Source organism: Gracilinanus agilis, chromosome 6, assembly GCF_016433145.1.
Source record: "Gracilinanus agilis isolate LMUSP501 chromosome 6, AgileGrace, whole genome shotgun sequence".
Lineage (NCBI taxonomy): Eukaryota > Metazoa > Chordata > Mammalia > Didelphimorphia > Didelphidae > Gracilinanus > Gracilinanus agilis.
This window is the reverse complement of record NC_058135.1, coordinates 105,429,603-105,456,994: the sequence shown is the minus strand read 5'-3', so window position 1 is coordinate 105,456,994 and position 27,392 is coordinate 105,429,603.

The following is a 27,392-nucleotide window of genomic DNA, read 5'->3' as shown; positions in this document are numbered from 1 at the left end:
AGAGCATACTTGATTTGTTCTTTCCCCAGATCATGGACTTCCCCATTCTGTCTGAGGACCCAGTGCCAGATGTGACCAGATGTAGGGCTTCCTCACCTATTCACTCTCCCAGAATGAGAGTCCATTCCTTAGAACAGTGTTGCCAAACTGAAACAGAAACAGGGACCCCTAATCCATGTATAAGGATCCATACTTAATGACTTGGTTTTTAAATGTGCTGTTATCTATGTGGTATTGTGTTTTTATTTATTTAAAAATATTTCCCAATTATGTTTTAATCTGAGTCTGACACTTTTACTCTAGACTCCCAGTCAGCATCTTTGGAAAGCAAAAGCTTTCAAATGAGATGTTCTGGGATATTTATTTATATAAATATATAAATGCAATATCCCAATGAATCACCTTATTTATGGTGATGACATTATTTATTCTGACAGATTGTTATAATAATTATATATGAGATAATTCCCTTCTCTTTTTATCTAATATTGGAAGATCATTATATGTCAATGCCATTTTAATATAACATGTGTATACAATTATATATGTATGTATACACACATTATCTGAGCAGAGAAAGCTCTATTTTTTGCTGCTGGCCCATTAAAAAAACTAGCATTAATATACAAGAGGTATCTGTGTGGGAAAGGTACGAAAAAAGTCTGAGGGGCTGGCACTATTGGGGTAGTGTAGTCTTCTAGTAGACTAAAAAGGTTCTTCCTTGGCTGCTTTCAAATGAGGACTGTTATAAGGTATAGATGGATATGTGGACAGCTGACTACTCCCTTGATTTCAGATGAATGAGTTTTCTGAAGTGAGAGTGGCCAGCTGACCAGGGAGATCCATCATCACTCCAAAGGCTCCAAGGAAGAGCCTGATGGATTTTGTGATGACTTTTTTGTCTGCACACTCAATTCCAACTCCACTTCTCTTAAGTCATCATTCATTGAGGATACTCAGCCAATCAAAATACTCTTCATCACCTTATAGTATCAGCCCTTCAGTCACTCACATCCAAGTCTCCACTTTTTAGATTAAAACCAAATAGGGAATATTGAGATAATTTTTTTATAACCCATCAGGGAGGTGAACTCTAAGCATGCTCTAAAGGAGTAGGCTCTCTTTGGATGGATCTTCTATTGCATACTAAATTTTCAGACCTTCAAAATGCAAGTTATTTTTACATAAGTTAGATAAATAAATGCTATCTATAACATCCTCTTCAAAAAATTCACTGGGGAAGAGGAGGGATATGGTTTTATTTTAATTTTACAATCTTTTAAAGGTAAAACATGTCTTAGAAATAGTACAAAATGTACTTTTTAACACAAGATCAGAGAATTTTAGAGTTGAAAGAGAACTTAGAGATCTTTCAGTCTGACATATGCTCAGGGCTTTTCTTCTTTAAAACACAATGCCTTTAATAATTAAAAAAAAATCAAAGTTCATTCCAATTGACGTCTCTGTTTGGCAGCTCATAATACCCAATAGGAAAGGGTCTTGCATATTTTATTATGTGGAGTCACACTTAAACATGTAGGCTCATAGGATCATCAAATTTAGAGCTAGAAGAGACCTTTGAGATCATGTCATCCAACATCCTCATTTTATAGATAGCTCAATGCGACAGAGCTTTGTCAGAAGTTTTAATGATACTTAGTGGGAAATATAATGAAAAGCTCATAAAATGGGACTTTTATATCCATCCTAGCTATAACAATCCACTCAGTAAATGTTCTTTGAGACCCAGGGGAAAATAACTCAGATCTATCTTGTAACTTTATCAAACTAACATATTAGCTAGTGTCCAATAAGTACATCTCTGTTGATGAGAAATTGAATCCCCAGGCTATGTATACTATTTCACCAAAAATGTCTCTTTTCACTAAAACAAAGTAATGAACCTAAAACAGAATTCTTTCTCTTTAGAAGTAAGTTTCTGTCAATAAAATAAAGCATGAATAAAGCCAGTCTTGTAATTTATATTGTCAGTTTTTAATATGTTTATGAAGACTTCCTGTCCTACCTACATTATCCTTACATATATAGCCAATGTCATAGAAGTTCCATGTTGTTGAAAACAGAAGTTTTTAATAAGGAGAGAAAACAATTATGAGATTCATGTGAAAAATCTCTGATTTAAATTTTAAAAAATTCCAGGAATTCTAGGTGATTGTGAGCTTAGTATAAGTCAGCAATGTGACCTTGAAGAAAGGAAAGAAGGAAAAAAGAAAGATATTACAGATTGCATTAAGAGAAACAGATAGCATCTAGCATGATGAAGGAGATAGCCCTATTGTATTCTCCCTTGGTCAGGATACATCTGGAATCTTATGTTCAGTCACAGATGCCATCCTTTAGGAAGACATTGACAAACTGGATAAAATCCAGGTGAGGGTGACTGAAGAGTATGTAGTGTCTTCCATTCTGATGACAAAGTAGATGAGAGAAGACAAGGTTTGGAATAGATGCTGAAGGGTTTGGGATGGAGTCAACCAGGGAAGACTAAAGTGACTGTCATCCAGCAATGAGGATCCAGCTGAAGTAAGAACTGGACCTCGGACTTAATTGGCTTAGGGAACTCTTGGATGAGTAAAGGATGAGTAAAGTTGCAGGTTAGCACCTTCTCTGCAACTTAAGGGAGCTGTCTAGGGCACCTGGAGGTTGCCACTTGTCCAGAGTCCTCTATTAGTCAGTGGTAGCACTGGAACCAAGGTCTTCAAACTTCAAGGCCAGCTCTTTATCCATTATGCCACATAAGAGATAACATAAAAATTTCTTGTGGTCCTGGTTGGCACTTACATGAGAGTAAAGAGATTACAGAGTTGAAGTTTAGAAGAAAATCAGTGGCATTAGCTGAGTAGAGAACAGTCTCAAATTGAACTGTTTAACTAGAGGGTTGAGATTTTGAAATTAGCCAAGTAAATCCAGAATAGGGTCATATCTTGGAAAAACAAGGAAGAGTAGAATGACTCAGTTGTGGTGAGGACAAACAGTGGCTTTGGGAAGGCTGAGGTTCTGGGAGAGATGGAAAGTTAGAACGTTATGGTCAGATAGAGGAGTATCAGAATTATGAGTAGTAAAAGTGGTGCAACTGTAGATAATGACAAGATAAAAGAAATGACCAAAGTAGAGTAAAGGTACAAATCATGGGAACTGAGGAGGTTGATGGACTCAGAAATGAGAGTATTCAAGGGAATATCAATTGGTAAATTAAAGTCTTCAGGTATAGGGTCTAAAGTTGAGGGAGATAGGAAGACTAGGCTTTCTTAAAGAAGGAAGAAGAATGCTCTAATGACCTGGGGACTCCAATAGAGACCAACACCAGTATCAGGATAGGATGATCTTTCTGGATGGAGTAAACCTCAAAGGATTAGAGAAATGATTGAGGATAGAGGCAAGGAAGAAGTGCTACTAAGGAGCAAAAAGTCTACCTCTTATCCAATGTATATGTTGGGAGAGGATCGAGTCATATGAGAAAAGTTGTATCTAATGCTGAAGGGGTAGCCAAGCATCTAGTGTCTTCTGGGGGTAAGAAACTATAAAAGTTGGCAGAGACAACCTTGCCTACTGGCAGTATCCAGGTCTAACTTGACCATCCCTGTGGAAAAGTAACCTTAAGAATTCTTTCCCCTTTCCTCCAAACTGAACTTCTACTTTCACTGTTGGGCAACTCCAAAGGAAGAAGTTACCTCTCCTAATGCAGATAAGATCTTCTCTCCAATTTCTAAATCTTTGCCTGGGACACTGAAAGATGAAGTAATTTATTTATGTTACCAGTAGGTATCAGAGACGGGATTTGAACTCAGGTCTTCTTGATTCTGAGACCTGCCATTATGCTATGCTGCCTCAGTTTTTATAGACTAAAAAATTGTCTGATTCAACTGAATTTGCACATATATATATATATACATATATATATATATACTGTTTTTTAAAAAAGGAGAAAATATCAGTCTTGAGCCCTGAGTCCTAATACATTTCATATACCAATCTTGCCCTTCAGAGAGTAAAATTGTTTGCTCCATTATTTGTAGGGATAATGATCACTTCTAAAACCTTCACTTCTATATTTCTCAGAAAAGACACTGACAAAGATGGCGCCGTTTCACATAGAGGTGTGCCTGAGGAAGAGTAATTTGCCAAGTCTTAATGATAATTTAAAGAGACAAGAGAAAGTCTCCCTCTTTTATGAGTAGGGACAAGCCCAAGAGTTTAGTGTCTTACTTTAGAGTCACTCTGTTAAATTGGAAAGATATGAAAGTCACCTTCTTATGGATGGGAAGTAGGAGAGTGTTTAGAATAAAAACTGACCTTCTGGAGGTTCTTCAAAGAGCCAAATGAATATTACTGGTGCTATAATGGGACTCATAGACCATTTAACCAGCCTGGAACCTGAAGAGAATTAGGATCGTGGGAAGGTAACAAGGAGCAGGTTTGATCATATATCCTCCTGAAAAAGTAAAGTTTAAAACAGGTGAAGAAATGCAGGGCTCAAGACTAAAAAAGGTAGGAGAAGCTTTAAGAAGAAAAAAATAATTATCCTTTTTGGAACTAGAAAGAACCATGGAGGTCTTCGAGACCAGTAATTTGTAGAGTGTGTGTGTGTATGTGTGTGTGTGTGATTCAGTTGTTTAACTCGTGTGACTTTTTGTGACCCCATTTGGGGTTTTCTTGGCAAAGATACTAGAATGGTTGACCATTTCATTCTCCAGCTCATTTTGCAGATGAGGAAATTGAGGCATAGTTAAGTGACTTGTCTAGGGTCACACCACTTATACGTGTCTGAGGATTGATTTGAACTCAGGAAGATGAGTTTCCCTCACTCCAGGCCCAGTACTCTGACCACTGCATTATCAAGTTGCCCAGGCCAGTGATGTCACAACCAAGTAGAAATGGGTACCACTAAAATTGTGCATAAAGAACCTTGAAGACAGCATATTGACTTATTCTGAAAATGCAATTTTATCCATGTTTGATTGAATTTTTATTTATTTTGCTAAATGCATTCCAATTACATTTTAAGGTAGTTAGAGCTGTATTTGGGAGTATTGTGGACCATATGAGACTCAAGGGCTTTTCTAGACAAATCTCCTCATTTATTACATGAGTAAACTGAGGCCTACAGAGATTAGGTGACCAAGCTACACTCACACAGGTTGGATTTAAACCTAAATCCTCTGACTTTAAGGTCAGTGCTCTTTCCGCTGTACCACAGAACAGAGATAGTTCAGAGAGAGCTAACAAAAATCAAAGCCTGGTGCAATTTATAATCCCAATGCATTTATTTAGCACTTTAAAGTTTGCAAAATACTTTATAAAATATAAACAACAACAGCCCTGGGAAGTAAGTGATATTATTATCTTCATTGTGTAAATGAAGAAACTGAGATAGATAGAAGTTAAGTGACTTACTTAGAGTCATAAAGCCAATAAATATCTGAGGCTGGATTTGAATATTCACTAGAGAAAAGATCTAACTATTTCTGGATATTTTTAGGAATTTGGCCATTTTATCAATACTCCTCTACAAGTCAGGACTTTTTTTGTTGTTGTTATTTTAATATCCTCTTTTCCTCTGTAGTTATACTCTCAATATTTTAATAGGCTTTTAAATTTCTTCAGTATGTAAATTTGCTTGGTCAATACTGATCACAGTCCATTTATATCTTATCACTTTTTCATGTCCCCATAGACAAGAAGTTTAGCCAATGCAATGAGAATTTTCCTTTGTGTCTTTTAAGATGTCACAGAACCTACTTATATATAACTATATAAAAATGCTCTAAATAATTATTGATTATGGAAATGCCCATCAAAACAACTCTGATATCATCTTATATCTATCAGGCTAAAATGATAAGAGGAAAATGACAAATATTGGAAGAAATATGTAAAATGCAGAGGAATCTGGAATTACACCCAAAGAGTTATAAAATTTTGTGTCTTTTGACCCAGCAATACCACTATTAGATTTATTTCCTAAAGTGACCAGGGAAAAAGGAAAAGAAACTCTGTTCTAAAATATTTATAACGGCTCTTTTTGTTGTGGCAAAGAACTAGACACTGACAGGATGCTCATCAGTTGGGGAATGGCTAAACACACTGTGGCATATGATTGTGATGGGATACTATTATACCATAAGAAATGGTGAACAGAATAATGCTTTAAAAAACTTGGAAAGGCCTACATGAAATATTGAAGAACGAAATGAGCAAAACCAAAAGAATATTCTATACAGCAATAGAAATGTTGTTTGAAGAATAAGTTGTGTATGTTTACCTCTAGAGAAAGAAGTGATAAATTGAAATAAACAAGACATCGTTTTATGTATTCATATATCTTTTCATCAAATGATGCCTTCTCCAATGAGGAGGACAGAAAGGGGGGGTTATTGGGTATTTTAATGTCACAAACAAATAAATTCAAATTTTAAAAAGTTATACTGGATTCCACTATGACACTGGATCATCCATTCATCATCTCATTCTTTTTTTTCTTAAACCCTTACCTTCTGTTTTAGAGTCAATATTTGGTATTGGTTCCAAGGCAGAAGAGGGAAGGGCTAGGCAATGGGGGTCAAGTGACTTTCTCAGGGTCATACAACTAGAAATTGTCTGAGTTCAGATTTGAACCTAGGACTTCCCATCTCTAGGTCTGGCTCTCAATCCAATGAATCCCCCCATCATCTCATTCTTGCCCACCTCCTTTTCTGGGCATAAATGTTCTTGGTTGATGACGCCCTTGATGACACTTCTTGTTTGAGAATTTTTATCATTAATATCCTGCATCCTATTTATATCCAACACTTCTGTTGTCCTTTAGGTCAACCTGAAGTTTTGACTTTTCTGACTTCATGGTGCTCTAAGTTGCATAAGAATACAATATTTTTATATTCAATAAAAGCAATATGCTGTAAAAAATTAAGCCTATGTATCTACCAACCCAGCTGTCTATCTATTTAAAGCCCTACTTATCCTTCAAGGTTCACTTTGAAATCACAATTCCATTCAATAGGCCCTAGAGATGAATTAAAGAATTTCATATAGTGTTGCTTTTAAGTAAAATTTGCAAATTTGATCTTTCCAATGCTTAGTGGATCTGTGATTTTATTAATGTGGATGTAACCTGCAAAGGTTGACTATAACCCATCTTTTCATTTTCTGTAACTTCTAAACACCACTTCCTATAAAATTTCCATGAGGAGGAGACTACAGTGTGCCAAGGGAATTTATTCTAGATTAGGGGTCCTTAACCATGGATAGATTTCATGTTCTTAAATATATATACATATATATATATTGTTAACTATTTCGATATAATTGATATTCCTTTGTAATTCTATATATTTTATTTTATGCATTTAAAAACATTGTTCTGAGGTGTCCATAGGAGTCAGCACCCTGTCAAAAGCTTCCATGATACCAGAAAAAAATGGTTCAGAACCTCTGCTCTAAACCTCTTGGTAGTATGGATATACCAATGGAATCCATGTCTTATGGTTCCTTCCCACTCCATGACCACTCATTGCCTTTTCCATTTATATATCTCTGATGATCTCCTTTAAGCTGCTTTTCCTCTACAATCCTGTGTTTGACACCATGATCCACTGCTCTTTGGGCAACCTGAAACTTTAATTGTTCAGAGACTGTGGTATTCTGTGACTTGCAGTTATACAGCATCGCTGAGAAAATACTGTTAAAAATATGAACCTTGGGGGCAGCTGGGTAGCTCAGTGGATTGAGAGCCAGGCCTAGAGATGGGAGGTCCTCAGTTCAAATCTGGCCTCAGACACTTCCCAGCTGTGTGACCCTAGGCAAGTCACTTGACCCCCATTGCCTACCCTTACCACTCTTCTGGCTTAGATCCAATATGCAGTATTGACTCCAAGATGGAAGGTGAGGGTTTAAAAAAAATGAACCTTTAGGGGTAGCAAGGTAGCTAGGTAATGGATTGAGCACGAAGTCTGGAATTGGGAAGATCTGGATTCAAATCTGACCTCAGATACTTCCTACCTGTATGATCCTGGGCGAGTCACTTAATCCTGATTGCCTAGTCCTTGCTGCTAGACTAAGACAGAAGGTAAGGGTTAAAAATATTTATTTGTGAATCTTTTTTTCAGGGAGAAGTTTGGGGTCTTTAAAAACCCTGTGCAGTTTCTGAGAGGCAATCTAGCCTGCTCTAGTCTATTCTTTCTATTTGATTCTAGTCCCAGTTGATTGTCCATTCACAGTGTCTGTCCAAGATATAAAGGAGAGGGTCTATGGGTTATCCCTCTGACTGCATATCATAATCAGAAAAAGGAGCATTATTTATCTGCTGGATGTTTTTTTTATAAATGGGAATAATTAGGCCCAATTTAGAAGACTCTTTGAACAGAAGTGAAACTGAGTGGTTTTAATCAACTAGGGGAAGGCAGATGTGCTGCCCACACCTCTTTCCATCCTCTCAGTATCCTAGCTGTCAGTTTTTTCAGCATCTTTTTGTTTGTTTGTTTCTGCTTTTTTTGTTATTGTTGTTGTTTTGTTTTGGTGAGTTGCTAAGTTATTTGCAATGGGAACTTGTAAGTGAAAGGGAAAGTGACTGGTACTTAAGAGAAATAATAAACCATTCCGTTAAACTTTAATGGAACTTTTAAACTTTAAACTTTAAAACTCCATTCTTTTTCTGCTTTTAATGCAAATAGCATATAGTCTAATTGAATATCCAAATGAGAATGGAGGCAGAGATTATATAAGGAGGGCCACACCTGTGAGATAAATTTCAGAAACAGAATCAACATGATTGTATAGAAGTGAGAACAAGGAAAGAGGAGGAGATAACTGACATTTTTGAGTCTAAGTGGAAAAATGCTTCCTCGTTGGCAAAATGAAGTTGTTCTCCTAGATGGTCCCCAGCAGCCCTAAAGTTTGATTACTGTATAACTTAGAAGCCTGAATCACTTTCCATAGGGAAAACATGATGAAAGGAACCTGGGATGAAAAGAGAAGAGAATCAATCATAAATGAGCCAGTCAAGCTAAGGGGCAGGATTTGAATGCAAGTCGTCTCCAGCTCAGCATTTTAACTCCAGAGGTGGATCCAGAGCACTTGGGGGATGTGCCCAAGGTCCTAGAAGTAGTTTGTGACATTTAATATATGTCAGAGGGGGAACTAGATTCCAAGTTTTTACTGACTCCAAGTCCAGCCTTCCGTCTCCTACTTCAGGCTGACCCCTCCATCGCCCTTTTTAATTGAGAGCCAAATCTTGTTGTTTACTTCCTTGCTCATTCTTCACAGCATGTACTAAGCACATCGTGTGCATTCAATAAATATCGACCAGCCGTCTATGGCCCCCCACCCTCCTACCCCTTAAACTGAAGACATCAAATATGGTTGGATAAAATCAACATTTTTTTTTCTTCTTCTCAGAATGCCATTTGGGTCTGTTTATCAAAAGTTAGCATCATACTATCCTATTATTGCATTGATTTTCCTAACTCTATCAAAGGATCATCTGACTCTTAGAAATGCAGCTGGAGATACTGTAATAGCCGAGTGTTAATAAAGGAGATGCCTTTGTGAGTTACTCCAGTACATTGTGGAAACAGTTCAAGAGCAATTCAACCATCTCTAAAGATCACCCTTGTGTTGCTAGGGTCACTCTTCCCATTCATTTCATTTTAAATCGTGATGCACTTCTTACTGCTGGTGCCTGGCAGCCAAGGCCATTTCCTGTGCTGCAAACAAAACACAGGAGAATTCGCTTTTTAATGGGACAGGTTAGTGGGCATATGCATCAGCTTTCAAATTCTTCTCCTGAATCACCAGTTCCAGGACTGTGGCCCCATTGATGTAAGCCTTTCTCTTTTCAAGGTAATTCAGTTTGCTTCAAGATAACAGCATAAATCTTCCTATGGAAGGTCCTTGACAAACCTTGCTCCTGTTTATTTCAGAAAATCAAGACTTTTCGTGTCTCTGGGCCTCAGTTTCCTTGTCTGTATAAAGAAGGGGTTAGACTAGATGATGTCTAATGTCCTTGCTAGCCCTAAGTCCTTTGGTGACCCTAGGATCTCTTAAAATCCCACACCATCTGTAAATGTTTTGCCAAGGAGATGGGAGAAGATAATTTATTTTCCTGACCCTGAATTCTAACACAAATTTCACTTCACCATGGAAATGACCATGAATAGTAACATATGCCCTATTCAATTCAGTTCATTCTAATTCATGGATTCCAGTGTAACACTCAGGCTATCCATCTGTCCAGCAAGTGAAGAGCTCAGTCATCTGCACACGGACTACAATGAATCCATATGTTCTTGGGGTTGCTTCATTTTTCTGAATGTTGTCGAGCTGGTCTCTAACAGTATATCCTGCCAATGAATGACTAAGCCATTCATCTTGGAATGGAAGCTTCTAAAATAAAAGCCAGTAGCACAGAAGTGTCTTCCAGCGGGGCAGATCTCGATGATGTCAAGACTTTTACAGCAGGAACTCATAGGAAAACATCTTTGTATCCTGGGGATCACAGAAATCCTAATATTAAGATTAATACCTATTATATCGCACGTGTGTGCATATTGTACATCAACTTAACTGGAGTAGGATTTATGGGATTGGCTTTAAGATATATAGCTGGAATGGATCACCAAGGATGTCTACTCAGAACCCCTTATTTCAGATGAATAAACTGAGGTCTAGGAAGGGTAAGTAATTTTCCCAAAGTCACCCAGGACCTCCGATTCCAGAGCTTCTCTTTTTTAGTGTACCACAATAACACCATCAGTATCATAAAGTTCAATTCTCTAATGGCTTTATGATTTCAAAAAGAGGGGTACTCCCTCCAGCCATGAGGATCACCATCTTAAAACATGGCTTTCTATTCTATGAGATTCTCATCCATGTCCTGCCATGAATCTGCTTTATATGGTCCAATCAGCATCCTGAGATCCTACCTCTCATTCTTTTCACTTTGCATGGATTCTGGTAGAGCATCTGGACTGTCCAGCCCATCTTTTTTTGTTGTTTTTTTTCCAGGCATACATTTTCCTGATGCCATCTTTTTTCACTATTTTCCCCACCATGGATCATTCTTTATTTTTAATATACTGTAGCCTGTCCATACCTACTATGCACCTCTCCATTGCCCTTTGGTAGTCTCTCAATTTTAGCTCTTTGGAGACCTACGATTCTGTAACTTGGAAGAAACAACAAAACCAGAATTATGATCTTTTTTTTTAAAGGAATCTTCCATGGACATGGCATTTTATTTCATCTCTATGTTCAGTTTGGTTTGAGTATACCAATAATGAAACCAGTTTTGTGTGTGGCTTCATATGTGTGTGCCACATGGTCTAATTACAAGAGCTCATGAGTTCCTTGTGGACAGGGACAGTGTTTTACCATCGTAGGTACTAAGTGATAAATGACTGGTTGGTTTTGCTTCGTTTTATAGGTAACAACCATAAACTGGGACAGCCTTTTCCAAAATATATTTCACTGGTCACAGGGACAGTGTTCAAATACATCATTTCTAATGGAAAAACAGTATAGACAGAAAAACAAATATAGCTAAAATGAAAAGAAATACTATTAATCATTAAATAGTCTTTATATTAAACAGCTCTTCTAAAATCCTGACATTCAAAATCTATAGGCTAGCACAAATCATAAGATTAATAGCCATTCTTTAATGTATCAGTGATAAAGGATATGAACATTTTCTAAAGAAGAAATACAAACTATTAACAGCCACCAACCCCCCCAAAAAATCAAAATCACTAAACAATCAGAAAAACACAAAATAATCCTGAAGTATCACCTCAGACCTATCAAGTTAGGAGATATTTTAAAATGGAGAATTATTTGGAGAGACTATGAGAAAACAAGCCCACTCATTCACTAATGGTGGAGATGTGACTTGGTTTAATCATTCTTGAAAATTATTTGGAATTATGCCAGAAAAGTTATTAAATTGTTTGTACCCTTTGACCCAGAAATTCCACGATGAGGCTTTGCTCTAAGCAGATGGACAACAACAAAAAAAGACAATTATAGTCTTAGTAACATTATTTGTGGCAACAAAAACCTGGAAATAAAACTTGTGCTGGACAATGGGGAGTGGGCCAAATTGTGGAAAATTATTGCACTTAGAACAATACTATTCTATAAGGAATGACAATTGTCAGATTCATAGAAACTTTGAGGAGGAATGAAGTTATGCAAAGAAAACAGACAAAAGAACAATATACATAATAAATTACAGCAATGGAATTACAGTCAACATAAATAAACAAACCTAGCAAAATTAGCAAGGGCCAATGTTTTCACCAGGGATTAAAGGATACATTCCTTGTTTTCTTACAAGTCAACAATCTAATGTTGGTTTTTTTTTGTTGTTGTTGTTTATATTGGTTTGTATCCTACAATCTATGAAATGTAGGCAAGTTATTTGTTGGTTGAGAAATATCTGCTTTGTCAAAGAACAAAATAGATCAATAGTTTATTTCAATGATCAAGAAAGAAAAACAACTAACCAATTCAACACATGTTTAGTAAATGTTCATTGTGTACAAAGCACAGTACTAGGCACCAAGGGAGGACTAAAATGGAAGGGGGGGGAAAAAAGAGAGTTCTTGATCTCAAAAGCATATAATCTGGTAGGGTAATCTGAAGGAACTATGAGATGGTATTAGAGTAGTGCCATTTTATGGGTATTAGTGTTATGATTTTCATTATTTCTACTAATGGGAACAGAGTTCCCAACTCTTAAAAGTTCAGAATCTTTTTATAAAAGTACAGTTTTATGTCTCATTGTTGTATACTATCATCAGAGATAACAAACAGTATATTACTAGACATAAAAATTTACTTTTTTATTATCTATGCACCAAAACAGCTATGGCTGTGAATAAATAAATGTCAGGCAATATAAAGTATGCAGTTTTATGTTGTTTTTGTAAGTAAGCCAGTCCTTGAATGAGAAGGAAAAACCATAACCTTATAATCATATAACTTTGTCCTATATGGTCACAAACTGTACTCCTGACCTCAGTCAGTTGTTACATGCACACAAAATATGCTGATGGACCAATGGGGTCTAGATAAAACAATACAGTGAAAACAAAGGCAAATCAATCAGCCCTTCGGGGAAAACCAGAGTCCAAGGTTTTCATATTCCTATAGATCACATTCTGAATTTTATTGTTAGTTAGAGGCTTCTTTTATGTGTCTTGATGCCTCTTCAGGATTGTTGGCTCCTTCAAGGGCAAGTGGCTATTGTTTTATACTTTTTATAGCCTTAACAACAATGCCTAGCAACATGCTATGAATCCAGTGCTTCAGAGAAGCCACCATTTCTTTAGTGTGGCTACTTTCTTCAAATTACAGTGCATCTACACCTTGCTAGAGGTGATTTGCTAAGTTGTCAGGGTCCAACCTTAGGACCAGCTCTGGGATTTTGAACTTCTCCAACTTTAAATCATCTTTTTTTCAGACACAAAAGCCATCGTGGGGAAAAAAAATTAGGGTTACTCATAGGCAGGGACTTGACTGAGGTATTTCTATTCTAGGAATTTTAAAATAAGGAAATGATTAATATCTCAGGCCCATTTTACTTCCTACATATGGCAGCAAAGGTCTCTCCATTTGAATGATTGTGATAATTCATCATCCATACCAGTGAGAGAGAACCAAGGAGAAATCACATACACAGAAATACACACAGAGACTTACACGTCCAAATGATATTTATTAAAGGATATTTTTAATACTTACTGTGAATTTAATAAATAATGGCATACCCTTAGCTTTTCAAGAGGACAATGAATTTACTTTGAATGTAAGTGGTGTTAAGAAGTGAGAAAGCAAGGTAGCATCTGCTACCCATTTCAATTCCTACATTTGTCATCAAAAGCCTCTCAAATAAAATGATTACATGATGAATTGTGACCATATTATAAGAAAGGGTGGGAGGAAAACTCAAGAGCTGGAAAGAGTAAGAGTACTACCATTTCCCAAATCTTCATCCAGACTGAGATAATATGGCAGCTCTCCCAAAGATATCTTCTTCCCAGCTGCCCTTCTATCTGTGTGTAGAATGTTCCTTCACTTTTCATGGATTCCAGGGTGGTGAAAAGTGATAAAACAATTTGCTTCTACTTCCAAGTCTATGTTTTAGGAGGGTTTTTTTAGCCCTATGGTTGGTTATGGGGGAAAAGGAAAGAAAAAAATGAAGGAAAAAATCTGACTCATTTCATGGCTGAACCATATTCTTCTTCATAGCCATGGCTGAAGTTTTGAGGAAATCTCCCCTTTTACAGGCAGTCCTGAGTTCATACAGAAACCCAAGGGGCCAAAGAATGTTCATGGCCTGAGTTTCTGGTTCAACTCTCAACTCTCCTGTGCTGTTCTCTAGTGTAGAATACTTTTTTTTTAGAATTCTTTTTAGAATTCTTATTTTGAGTCTTAGACCACTTTGCTAGTCTGGTGAGGTCTATGGATCCCTGTAAAGAATAATGCTTGTAAATGCTTAAAACAAAATATATAGATTTTAAAGAAGATTAAATAAATTGAAATGCAATTGTCAAAGTATAAAAAAGAATTCATGGACCCCATGAAATCCATCCACAGACTCCACCTTAGTCCATGACTCCAGTATTAAGAATGCCTATTCCCAGGAGCAGCTGGATAAATCAGTGGACAGAGAGACAGGCCTAGAGATAAGAGGTCCTGGGTTCAAATCTGGCCTCAGACACTTCTTAGTTATGTGACCCTGGGCAAGTCATTTAACTCCCATTGCCTAGCTTTACTGCTCTTCTGCCTTGGAACCAATACACGTAATTGATTTTAAGATGGAAGATAAGGGTTTAAAAAAAGAATGCCTATTTCTCAGAACCAAACATTGCACATAGTAACAACAACACAATGCTCAATTGAGAAGGATTTAACTATTATCAGCAATGCAAGGATCCAAGACAATTCTAAGGGACTCATAATGAAAAGACTATCCACCACTGTAGAAGGAACTGCTCGAGCTTGAATGAAGATCAAAGTTTGTGTTTTTCACTTTATTTCCTTCATGAGTTTTTTCTTATATATGTGATATTTGTCTTCTTTCACAACATGAGGAATATGAAAATATAACTTGAATGATAGCATAGATATAACCAATATCAGATTATTTACAATCTGGGGCAAGAGAGGAGGGAAAGAGAGAATATGGATTGCAATGTGTCAAAAAATAAATGTTAATTGTTTCTACATGTAATTAAAAAAATAAAAAATTAAGAAATTACAAAAAAAAACTGCCCCAAATCATGTAGGAGCTCCATTAAAAAATTAACATTTAATTGGAGTCTTTTATAGTGAGATGTCTTATATCCATGAAATGGCAAGTAATCGTCATGGGTAGAAGAAGTCCTTCCAAAATACTAAATGTTGAAATGTTGAATGTTGCATTTTTATTTGTGTAATCTGGTGTTCTTGCGGGCAGCTAGCTACCTCTAAGAAACCTAGGTCTATCTGAATCCATGTTTAACACTCTTATCTATTAGGTTATACTGCTTTTCTCATTTATGAAGGATAGAGACAAAGTGAAATAAAATTTGCATAATGTCTATCAAAAGATTTATTCATTCTTTGAAGTAGGATTGTAATAGGATTCTGATAACTGAAAGAGACTACATTAACTTATGGAATTAGAAATATATAAACTACAAAGTGTTGGAAAATGGATAAATATACATGTTATGCTTCTTAATGGCTGCCTAATAAAAATGTCAGGAAATGTATAAAACTGTGGATCATGGATAAAATCCCAATTCTAGAATGTTATATAAATTAAGGACTAATTTAAAAATAGAGACAGTGATTATGAATATGGGAACCAGAGTTAAAGGGATTGTATTATGGCAGGAATCAGAGTTACTCATTTGGAAATAGCTAGGCTGGCCAGGAAAAGTCTTGGTCTCATTATATTTAGAAGTTTTTAAATAGGAAATGCATATTGGAGACCTTTTAAACATATACATCATGACAGCTATAGAATCCACAAAGATCTAAATGAGAACTTTATAAAGAAAAAGATGATAATATTTCCATTGATAACCAAAAACAAACACAAAGAATATTTTTGCTTGGTTGATTGTACACTTTCCTCCCCTAGATGATTGTTCAAGCTGGTATTGAATGGCATGGATGGTAAGCAATTATCTTTTTAAAATGTTACACTCAATTGCCCATCTGCATTGGTTGAGTAATTTTCTTCAGGGGAAATTCCCTATATCAACAAAATCACAATTTAAAAACTGTACCTAGTTACATATCTCTAGATAAAATTAAGCATTTGGTATTTATAAAGAATAACTCCACTTGGTTTTTGATCCTCATTATAAACCAACATGTCTAAAATTCAACTCACCATATCCTTCTCCCAAATGGCTCCTTCTCCTAACTTTTCTATTGGCACCACCATTCTCCTACTCACTCCATGCTTCATCTGAAGCATCGCAAGAATCTTTTGATCTTTCTTTAATTTATTTTTTCTTCCACTCTTCTAATCCATTACCAAGTCCTATTAATTATTCCTTTGAAATGCTTTTGATACCTCCTTCTTTTCCATTTCATCCACTACTCTAATCCTGACCTTTACATCCAAATGCTTAGGTTATAATAATTAACTGGTGCCCATACCTTCAGTCTCTCCATCGTAAAATTATTCTTCACCTCAGTAATCTCTGCTTTTTACATCACTTTAGTCATCATGTTACTTCCACCAAAAGCATTCAGTGGCTCTCAATGACAGAACAAAGTCTATAATATTGGTCTGATATCCAAGCCATCCATTATTTGATCACCCTACTTTAGTCATCCAGTCTTATCTTTCCACTTCAACCAACAGGAACCCCTTCAACTAGTCAGGTTGGTTTTCTCACTTTCCTCTGACCCTTGGAGGAAAGTAGGTGATATAGTAGGTAGAGTGTTACACTTGGATTCAAGACCTTGGTTGAAATTCTGTTTGAGGCACTAGCTGTGTGACCTTAGGCAAGTCACTTAAATTTGCTTAGCCTCACTTCTAAAATGGGTTCAATCATAGCACCCATATCGAAGAGTAGTTGTGAGGGTCAAATAACACAATATATGAAAAGGGCTTTCTAAACCTTGAAATATTATATAAATATTGGCTATTTCCATTATTAACTCTAAATATTCACTGATGTTCTTTGCATGAATTGTCACTCCTTCTCCTCAGTGAAATTTGCCTAATCTTTTAAAGCTCAGCTTAAATTAAGTCTCCTTTAACAAATCTTTACCTTCTCAACACCTCAGCGATAGATAACATGACTATGTGAAAAGCTCTGTTATGCATGCATGGCCGAAAAATTGGCTGGCCATCCGAGTGGCGGGGCACCTGGATATTATTCTACCTGTTGGACAATTAATAGAATGTAAGATTACCTCTCTGAAGACTTAAGGAAGGCAACAGACATCAATTTGGGTTGCTTACACTACTGCAGCACCCTGTGTCACAGAGTATATTCACAAAGCTTCACGTTCAGAGGTATTACATTAAATTTTGGGCATATGGAGTTTGAATTCCAATCCTAGTAGAGATGTCCTGATGGTAGATAGAGTTATATTGCCTTCATCTCCTCAAATCCCTAGTTTCCTTCAAAGCATAACTCAGGTGCCACCTTCTGTATAAGTTCATTCCTTATTCTTCCTAGTAAATCACATTCTTTTTCTTTTAAAATCCCTTTGTGTTACTTGCTATATGTTTTGTACACATGACCTATTTCCTGAGTTTTCTTTGTACTGTGAGTTATCCCCAGTAGAATGTAATAAAATCCTTGAGAGCAGAGCTGGTTTAGATTTCTTCCTTTGAATTTCTAGCCACGAGCACACACAGTACCTTACATGTTGCAGGATTCTTAATGAATGCTTGTGGAATTGAATATGGTGTCTGAAACTCAAAAGAGAGATCAGTAGTGTTCAGAGAGATTTTTAGATTAAATTTCATTTTTTCAGATGTCAACAATTCATTTTCCCTCCTACCCCTACAGGAAAAAGAAAAAGAAAACCCTTGCCACCAATAAACAAAGTCAAACAATATATATTCCATAATGGCCATATCTAAAATTGTATCTCATTCTACATATTGGGCCATCTTTTTTTTTTTAACTCTTACCTCCGTCTTAGAATCAATCAATACTAAATATCAGTTCTAACATAAAAGAAGGATAAGAGCTAAGCAATTGGGGTTAAGTGACTTGCCTAGGGTGACACAAGTAGGAAGTGTCTGAGCTGCATTTGAACTCAGGACTTCTTATCTCCAGGCCTGGCTCATTATCCACCGAGTCACCTAGCTGCTTCCACAGCTCTTCTTTATGAGGAGACAGGGAGCATTCGTTGGTCCTCTTCTTTTGGAATGATCATCCATCATTGTGATGATCAGAGTCCTTAAGTCATTTGGAGGCATGAATTTTTACAACAATGTCTTATAGCATGAGTTGTTCTGGTTCTGCTCACTTCACTCTTCATTGGCTCATGTATATTTTCCCTGGAGTTTGAGTGCAAATACAGCAGATATGTTTAAACTGTCTCTTCAATTCTTACAGCACAACAGTCTTCCATATTATTCATATACCATATTTTTTTCAGCCATTCTTCACCTGATGGGAACCTCCTTGGTTTCCAATTCTTTACCACCATAAAATGAGCTACTATGAATATTTTTCTGAACATGTAAATTTGAGAGGGAGAGAGTTTCTGAGGCTTTAATTGGGGAAAAGGAGAAAATTGCTGGAGCAAGGTCTTGAAAGGAGGAAGAGGGCATGAAATCAAAGGAAGAAGGAGAGGAAACAGGGATACTTGTTCTGAGAGAGAAGAGATGGAGAACAAGTGATGATGCTTTGGAGTTTTTGAGAAGCAGAGTGGCACAATTAAGAGGGGTCCCATTATCTGGTGTTGATTTTTCCACTGAATTAAGTTATATCTTCTAAAAAGAAAGGGAGAACAGCATTTATTAAGCAGCTGCTATGTGCTAGATGCTGTGCTAGATATTTGACAAATATTATCTTGTTTGATCCTCAAAACCACTAGGCACTATTACTGTTCCCATATTACATTTGAGGAAACTGAGGCTAAGTGATTTGATCAGTCACACAGCAGGGAAGAATTAGAAGCTGGGTTTGAACTCAGGTCTTCCTGACTCCAGATGCAGTCCTCAATCCACTACTACTTACACTGTAAATGAAATATATATACATGCAACTAATAAGTGAAGAATAGAAGAAGCGTTTTGGGAACATTTTCTTTGGGGAATGCAAAAGATGCAGGAAAACCAAGTAGAGAAATTTCTGAGCAGGAGCAAGGCTCCTGCTAAGGTTAGGTAGCATAAATCTACCACATTTGTTGTCTGAATCATCATTTGGTGCTTAATCACATTTTTTTCTTTTTGAGGGGAGGGGCAATATTCCATTATGTATCAATACTACACAAATAGCTATCTATTCAATGAATTACATGATCGTAAATGATTTCTTCTAATGACTTCACTGGATTTTCAACAATGCTAAGTAATTACCTTCTGGCTAATTTAGAAGATGGCCAAAGAAAAAGAGATACTTATTAAACATTATATAGCACTTGGATATCTTTTCCTTAAAACAAATCTACCATGTCCAAAATTCACATAATAAGAGAAAATAAATGCTTGTTGAGTCAGATTGAATAGAATTTAAAATATCCTTTCACCACAATATGGTAGTTTATTTATTTCAATTATTTTTAACTCCTCATTTGGGAGTTTCTTGGCAAAGATATCAGAGTGATTTGCCATTTTCTTCTCCAGCTTATTTTACAAATGAGGAAACTGAAACCAACAGGGTTAAGTGACTTGCCCAGGATGACTCGTGTCTGAGGCCAGATTTGAACTCAGTCTCCTGAGTCTAAGCCCAGCACTAGTTGCCCTTCAACTCCACCACAATAGCTCCTCTCAATTTTTCTGTTGCTATCTCCCACTGCCACCACCATTCTCCCAGCTACCAGTTGCAAAACCTGATAGATTAAAAAAAAATTCCTTCATCTTTATACCCTGCTACAAAATGCAAGAAGTTTACAATTAATTAATACTTATAACATTAAAGATCTATTCTTTCTTATTGCCAGGAAGTGTTGACTATAACAAATTAAGGAGCATTCCTTTTAAACTAACAAATGATTACAGTTAATAATAGGAGTGTAATCATGGGCCTGATTAATGTACTTGCAAATATTTATTCCCTCTTTTTGGGCACTAGCCCAAGGCACTTTGTGGCAGAGTTAGTATTGAGTATGCATATCTACTATCTTTCATCATTAGGTAGACTGTTATTTTAATGAGTTCAAAAGAATATAAAATTGCTTAATCCTCTCAGAGTTTTCTTGAAGTGGAAAGTCTTTTGAGTTTAGAGGAGGCAAAAGTGATTTTTTTAAAGGTAGACAATTGGATGCTTGCCTAATTGGACTAAATACTTCATATTACTTTTACAAAGCAACAGAATTTCAGTTTTAAACATTGAAGTTATTGCCTATATTCCCAAAGTTGTGGGGTGTGAGTTATAAAAAAATAATGCTAATTGGAAGCAGTAACAACAATGAGAATAAAGATTGTTTGGTATTGCTGTTTAAGTCCATCATAAAGTATTTTAACTTCAATGCAACAATTTTGTCAACATTTGTATTGATGATTTTAATTTTTTTGAGGGTGTAGACAAAATTGATCATTGTGTTAATGGGTTCTTGAAAGAGCAAGAAAGGAAAGAGAGATGACATGGGGACATGAAAATGAAGCACAAGTAGACCACTAACCATATTGAGAGTAGAAGCAGTAATCATTATTTTTATTATCTTAAAATTCATAAAATTTCAGAGGAGTAAGGATCATAGAAAGTCATCAAATGCAACACATATTTTGGAACAAGAATCCCTTCTGCAAAAATATCTGACAAGTAGTTGTCAAGTCTTTGCCTGAAGATCTCTACTGAGCAGAAACATATTACATCCTCAAGCAGTCCTGTTCATTTTTAGATAGTTCTAAATGTTAAGACATTTTCTCTTTTATCAAGTTCAAATATGCCTTTCTACCACTTCTATCTATTATTCTTACTGTAAGTTTTGCCTTCTAGGAACAAATACAGCAAGATAGCCTTTAAAATACTTGGACAGACAACAAAGTTCATCTGGAAGAACAAAAGTCCAATAATATCAAGGAAGTTAATGAAAAAAAAATGAAGGAAGAAGGCTTGGCCTTATCAGATCTCAAACTATACTATAAATTAGTAATCAAAATAATCTGATACCAGCTAAGAAATAGAGTGGTGGATCAATTGAATAGAATAGATAATCAATTATAATCAACACATGAGAATTAATGTCCATGGCAATTTGGTGTTCAATAAACCCAAAGATCCAAGCTTTGGGGAAAAGAACTCACTATTGACAAAAACTGCTTGGGAAAATTGGACATCAGTATGGCAGAGACTAGCATGGACCAAATCACTAGTGATTAGAGAAATGCAAATTAAAACACCCCTGAGACACCATCTCATGCCTATCAGATTGGCTAAGGTGACCAAAAAGGAAAATGATAAAATGTTGGAAGGGATGTGGAAAAATTCGGGTACTAATACACTGTTGGTAGAACTGTGAACTGATACAACCATTCTGGAGAATAATACAGAGCCAGGCTTAAAGGGCCACAAAACTCTGTGTACCCCTTTGACCCAGCAATTATCACTACTGGCTCTATACCCCAAAGAGATCAGAGAAAAGTGAAAAGGACCTAGCTCTACCAAAATATTTTTAGCAGCTTTTTTTGTAGTGGCAAAAAATTAGAAACTAAGGGATTATCCATCATTTAGGGAATGAATGAACAAGTTGTGGTATATAGTTGTAATGGAATACTATTATTCCATGAGAAATGATGAACAGGATGAATTCAGAAAAACCTGGAAAGACATTGAACTGATGCAAAGTAAAAAGAGCAGATCCAGGAGAACAATCTAAATAGTAACAGAAATATTATATGATGATCATCTGTGAAGGACTACACCATAATTAGCAAAGCAAGTCTCTAAGATAATCGCAAGGGACTCATGATAAAAATGTGATTCACAGTCAAAGAGGGAACTGTTGGAATCTGAATGCAGATCAAGGCATGTGCCATCTTCCACTAAATTTCCTTCATAAGATGTCTATTATATGTGTGATATGTGTCTTATATCATGACATGAGCAATATGGAGATATATATTCAATGAAAGTATGACTATAACCTATATCAGACTATTTACTGCCTGAGGGTGGAGTAGGGAGGGAGAAAAACCTGAATTTTAATATGTTAAAAATCAATATGTCAAAAATTATTTCTATATGTAACTGAAAAAAAAAATAAGTTAGGAAAAAATACTTGAATAGCTATCATGCTACCTCTAAGTTTTTTCTTCTCCAGGCTAAATAGATCATTGATTCCAACTGATCTTCTGTGGAAATTTCTTAAGGTCCTTCACCACATTGTCCAACCTTCTCAGGACACTCTAGTTTTCACTGCCCTTTTCACATATGGCACCCAGAATTGAAAAATAATATTATGCATGGGGTCCGACAAAAGAAAAGTACAGCAAAACAGTCATCTCTTAAGTCCTAGACATTATGCCATTCAGACTAAGATTGCATTGATTTTTTGACTGATATAGTATATTCTTGATTCATATCAAAATTGTAGTGTAGTCATGCCCCAGATTTTTTTGGAAATGAACTACTGCCTAGGATTGTATCTTCAGTGTTGTACTTGTAAACTTGTTTTTATTTCTGTTAAATTTTATCCTCCCTACCCCCAGAAAACAAACCACAACCAAAAAAATCCCTCTTTTATATCCTTATGTACCTTTCTTTGGCATCCTTAGTTTTGAGCTACCTTTTCTGATATTATTGTTATGGGATCGTGCCACACTTCTACATTCATTCATTATTATCTGTATTTGTTCATTTCTTCTGTTCATATATTTTAGAAATCTAAGTGAGCTCACTGTGAACCCACATATCTTCAGACAATACCCTCTTTTCTTCCTCATTAGAATTGTTTTTTTCCTTGGTCTTAAGAATTTCATTCTTTGATCCTTTAATATCACTACTGGATCTGTATCCCCCAAAAAGTCATAAAAAAGGTGAATGGACCTACTTGAACAAAAATATTTCTAGCAGCTCTTTTTGTGGTGCAAAGAAATGGAAATTGAGGGGATGTCCATTCTATGTGCTAAGCACTATTTTAAGTATAGAGTACACACAGAGAGATTGTGAGATTATCCCTACTCTTAAGGAGCTCACACTCTAATTGGCAGAGATAATATAGAAAAGAAAGTTAAGTTATAGAGGCTCTTTGGCCATGATTTCACATTACCCTCCAGAATGGTTAGATCAATTCACAACTCCACACACAATGTATTAGTATCCAAACTTTGCCACATCCCTTCCAACATTTATTATTTTCCTTTACTGTCATATTGGCCACTGTACTAGCTGTAAGGTAGTACCTCAGGGTTATTTTGATTTGCATTTCTCTAATCAGGAGGGATTTAGAAGACTTTTTCATGTGATTATTGATAGCTTTTATTTCTTCATCTGAAAATTTATTCATGTCCCTTGACCATTTGTCAATTGGGGAATGATTTGATTTCTTATAAATTTGACTTATTTCTTTGTATATTTGAGAAATTAGACCTTCATCAGAGAAATTTGTTATAAAATTCTTTTCCTAGTTTGTTGCTTCCCTTCTAATTTTGGTTGCATTGGTTTTGTTCATACAAAAACTCATTAATAAAATCAAATTTATTCATTTTACATCTTATAATGTTCTCTACCTCTTGCTTGGTCTTAAATTCTTCCCTTCTCTATAGATCTGACAGGTAAACTATTCCATGTTCCCCTAATTTACTCATAATATCATTCTTAATGTTTAAGTCATATACCCATTTTGAACTTATCTGGGTATGGGGTGTAAGATGTTGATCTAAACCTGATTTTTGCCGTACTGATTTCCAATTTTCCCAGCAGTTTTTATCAAATAGTGAGTTCTTATCCACAAAATTGGGATCTTTTGGTTTATTGAAGACTAGATTGTTGAGGTCATTTACTCCTAGTTTATTCCATTAATCCACCCTTCTCTCTCTTAGCCAGTGCCATATTGTTTTGATGATCACTGCTTTTTAGTACAGTTTAAGATCTGGTAATGCTAGGCCCCCATCCTTCACACTTGTTTTATTAGTTCCCTTGATATTCTTGACCTTTTTTTCTTCTAGATGATTTTGTTATTATTTTTTTCTAATTCTAGAAAATAGTTTTTTGGTAGTTTGATAGGTATGGAACTGAATAAGTAAATAAATTTAGGTAGGATTATAATTTTTATTATATTAGCTCATCCTACCCATGAGCAATTAATATTTTTCCAATTGTTTAGATTTAGTTTTATTTGTGTGAAAAGAGTTTTGTAGTTGGGTTTGTATAATTCCTGTTTGTCTCAGCAGATAGATTCCCAAATTTTTTTTGTCTAGAGTGATTTTAAATGGAGTTTCCTTTCTAACTCTTGCTGCTGATTTTCGTTGGAAACATATAGAAATGCTGATGATTTATGTGGGTTTATTTTGTATCCTACAACTTTGCTAAAGTTAATAGTATTTCAACTAGCTTTTTGGATGATTTTCCAGGATTCTCTATGTATATCATCATATCATCTGCAAAGAGTGATATTTTTTCCCTCGTTCCCTACTTTAATTCCTTCACCAGTTTTTCCTTCTCTAATGTTACTGCTAGCATTTCTAGTACAATATTAAAAGCATCCTTGCTTCACTCCTAATCTTATTGGGAAGGTTTCTAACTTATCCCCATTGCAGATGATACTTGCTGCTGGTTTTAAATAAACACTACTTATTATTTTGAGGAAAGGCCCTTTTATTCCTATACTTTCAAGTGTTTTCAATAGGAATGGATGTTGTATTTTTTCAGAGTCTTTTTCTGCATCTATTGTGACAATCATGTGATTTCTGTTAGCTTGGTTAATTGATATGGTCAATTTTGTGGATGGTTTTCCTAATATTGAACTATCCTTGCATTCCTGGTATAAATCCCACCTGGTCATGTAAATAATCCTTGTGATATATTGTTGTAGTCTCTTTGCTAGTGTTTTATTTAAGATTTTTGCATCTATGTTCATTAAAGAGAATTATCTGTGATTTTCTTTCTCTGTTTTTGGTCTTCTTGGCTTAGGTATGTAAGATAAGTTTTGCAAGAGTTGCAAGTAGCCATGTTTGGGGGCAGGGTTGTCAGTTGAAAACTTAGAATCTTGGGAAATTCCTGATGTCATGCCAGGGCATGAGACCCTTGGTTCATTGGGAATTGCCCTATAAAAGGAGAAGGAGCCCAACCATCTGGGACTTAGTCAGAGTTGGGTGATGGTGGCTTTGGGTAGGCAATCCTTATCTCCTCAATTGAATAGGCTAGTGATAATTTGATATCTCATAGGGACTAATACATCATCTCATGGTCTTAGTGTTAATTTATATTATTCGTCAACTTACTGCTACAAACAATTTATTTGAAGAAGATCAATTTAACCTACGTCTCATCGTCAAGCTGCAACCTAATCCATCAGCTGATAGGTGGAGTCAAATCCAGCCAGCCTGGAAGAGGCTTGACAGACCTGTGTCTAAACATTCTAAGAAGACAATTTATCCTACAACTTTTGAACAAGATCATAAAGTAGCTCAGTATTTCCTTTTCCCTTTCCCCTCCCTTCATCTATCCTAATTACCTTATATATTTAAAATAAATCCTTTTCTAACAGATAATATCATCTACTGACCTTTTGTGGGCTGACCTGTATCAAAATTGAAGAAGGTAGCCATAAGAGAGTTAGTGAAGTTTGAATCAGAGGGGGATTCATCATCAAAGTTTGAGGCTACAGATTGAATCTCTTCAATTCTATTTGCAGTCAGATAACCAAATATTTCTACATTGAATATTACAACAATAACATCTCATCAACAGATCTAAATAACTGCCAAGGAACTGATTTCCAAAGAGACTTTCAGTGATTGGCTAGAGGGAGCTGCTTGTAGTCCAACATTATCCACAGACTTCTTACTAACACCAAAGAGAGTCTGGAGCTTTACTGACAACTAAGGCTCTGCTAGCTTCATTTCTCCCTAAGCCAACATATCACCTGTACAGGTGTCATTACAGGTATCAGTGCCATATTTGTTTTACAAAAGAATTTGGTAAGACTCCTTCTTTGTTTATTTTGTCAAATAGTTTGTGTAATATTGGGATTAGTTGTTCTTTAAAAGTTTGATGGAAATCACTTGTGAATCCTTCTGGCCCTGGGCTTTCTTTCCCAGGGAGTTCATTGATAGCTTGTTCAATTTCATTTCCTGAGACAGGATTATTGAAGTATTCTATTTCCTCTTTTGTTAATCTAGGCAATTCATATTTTTGTAAATATGCATCTATTTCACCTAGATTCTCATATTTATTGTGATATAATTGGGCAAAATAGTTCCTAATGATTTCTTTAATTTCCTCTTCAATAGAGGTGGATTCATCCTTTTCACTTTTGATACTGGTAATTTGATTTTCTTCTTTCTTTTTTTTAATCAAATTAACCAATAAATTATCTATTTTATTTGGTTGTTTTTTTTCAAAGAACCAGCTCCTAGTCTTATTTATTAATTCAATAATTCTTTTAGTTTCAATTTTACTAATTTCTCCTTTAATTTTTATTATTTCTAATTGAATCTTTACTGGGATTTTTTATGTGTTTTTTTTTCCAGTTTGTTTTTTTTAGTTGCAAGCCCAATTCATTGATCACCTTTTTCTCTATTTTGTTGCTATAAGCACTTAAGGATATAAATTTCCCCTTGATTTCTGCTTTGGCTGTATCCCATAAATTCTGATATGTTGTCTCCTCATTATCATATTCTTCAATGAAATCAGTGATTATTTCTATAATTTGTTCCTTGACCTACCATTTCTGAAGAATTAAATTATTAAATTTCTAATTCATTTTTAATTTCCCTATCTGTGAATCCTTATTAATTATAATTTTATTGCATTATGACCTAGAAAAGTTGTATTTGTTATTTCTGCTTTTCTGCATTTACCTTTTTATGATTTTCTTGAATTTTGTATTTGGACATCAATTTTTCTATTTGTCTGATCTTTTCTTCAGAAATTCCTGGAAATCTTCAATGTATTAAATGACCATACTTTCACCTGAAATAATATAGTCAATTTTGAATGATATGTGATTCTTGGTTGTAGCCCCAGTTCCCTTGTCAACCAAAATCCAAGCCTTCTAGTCCTTCAATGTGGAAGCTG